At 44.1% G+C, this 1,841-nt stretch overlaps 1 pseudogene; it reads right to left on the reverse strand.

Annotated features, from left to right (window-relative positions):
- Nucleotides 1-264: 264 nt before the first annotated feature.
- On the reverse strand, nt 265-873 carry LOC115291335 (annotated as a pseudogene).
- Between the last annotated feature and the right edge of the window lie 968 nt (nt 874-1,841).

Genomic DNA, 1,841 nt, shown 5'->3' on the forward strand with positions numbered 1-1,841 from the left:
TGGGATCCTGTGGTCCTGGCTGCATAGTCAGTGCATCTGGGACTCCTATAAATGTTCAGTTGTTTTCCGTATCATATATGTAATTCAATCACGTTTGGGATAGGAATAAGCAAGTGCAAACAACTGTGGCTTTTGTGCATGTTACTATAGTTTTCCTATGAAAACAAAGTTTCTAATACAAAGGGTGAATAGGTAAGCACAGCATCAGGTGTTCAGAGAGGCTCCATTGAGGAATCTGCTGTGTGTCAAACCCTGACATAAAACCTACCTATAACCACCATCTGCAACTGCTCGATGGAATACAAACCAGAATTGTGCAGAGTTTGCATACCCTGGTGGCGCTGAGGCCCTTCTGCAGGGAGGTTTGTGTCTGGGCTCACACTGAAGTCCCCTCACTCTGTAACTTGCACAGAAATACATGGCCGTGTCCTCAACTCTGAGGCTGTTCATCTGCAGAGAGAGCGTGTTCTTGACGTTGTCCCTGGAGATGGTGAATCGACCCTTCACGGAGTCCGCATAGCTTGTGCTACTTCCATCATCACTAATACGTGAGACCCACTCCAGCCCCTTCTCTGGAGCCTGGCGGACCCAGTGCATGTAGTAGCTTCCAAAGCTGAATCCAGAGGCTGCACAGGTGAGTCTCAGGGAGCCTCCAGGCTTTGCCAGGCCTCCCCCAGACTCCACCAGCTGCACCTCACACTGGACACCTGCAGACACAAGACATCCTGATCAGGAAACTGTCACACATGCACTGCTTCTCTCACTCATATCCACTCACATACTGAGTGTCTCTCGTTCACCAGGAATTTAAAAGTGAATCTCGTTCACTTTTAAAACAGCAACAAGGAAAATCCAGCCAAGCACAAACTCCATAGTGAGAGGTCTGTGTTCTGACCTGATCACAGAATGGGAACCCTTGGGACTCCGGGGCTGGGGCTCCTCTCCCAGCTGTAGGGTCCTGGCTGGCCTGGTTTAATCAGCACAGAAATCGCCCTATTTGCATGCCCTTTGACTATATATCAAATTCCAGACCAAGATTTGATTCTTTACAAGGGAAAGGCAGGGTTGGGGAGGCACTGCTAGGTCAATTTGTGTAGATGGTGCTGTGACAGTATGAAGAATTCTCATCTATGAACACAGTTATATTTGCAGACACCTATGTACTTTTACTTGTCTTTCATCAACATAGGTCATTTGCACTATACAAGTTTTTACACACTTTTGACGTTAGTCCAAAATACTTTATTCTGGTCATTGTAAATTGTATACTTTTTTTAAATTTCTTTTTTATATATTATTATCTTAGCGTGTGGAATCACAGCTCTTTTTGCTGTTTTTCTTCACTTTTTTAACATTTTATAATAAAAATACATATTTTTTCTTTTGTAGTTTAATGTCAAGTTGGTTTCCATTTAACACCCACTGCTCATCCCCACAAGTTCCCTACTCCATGCCCATCATCCCCTTCCCACCTCCCTTCTCCCATCAGCCCTCAGTTTGTTTTCAATATTCAAGAGTCTCTCATTCTATGCCTCCCTCCCTCTCCCCAACTATATTTTCTCCTTCTTGTCCCTGATAGTCCTTCGCTAAGTTTCTCCTTTTACACTTATGAGTGAAAACATATGGTATCTGTTATTCGCTGCCTGACTTATTTCACTTAGCATGACACCCTTGAGGTCCGTCCACATTGCTACAAATGGCCAGATTCTATTCTTCCTCATTGTCATGTAGTAATCCGTTGTATATTTAACCCACATCTTCTGGATCCACTCATCGGTTGTTGGGCATTTAGGCTCTTTCCATGATTTGGCTATTGTTGAAAGTGCTGCTATGAACATTGG

Source organism: Suricata suricatta, chromosome 5 (genome assembly GCF_006229205.1).
Source record: "Suricata suricatta isolate VVHF042 chromosome 5, meerkat_22Aug2017_6uvM2_HiC, whole genome shotgun sequence".
Classification (NCBI taxonomy): Eukaryota; Metazoa; Chordata; class Mammalia; order Carnivora; family Herpestidae; genus Suricata; species Suricata suricatta.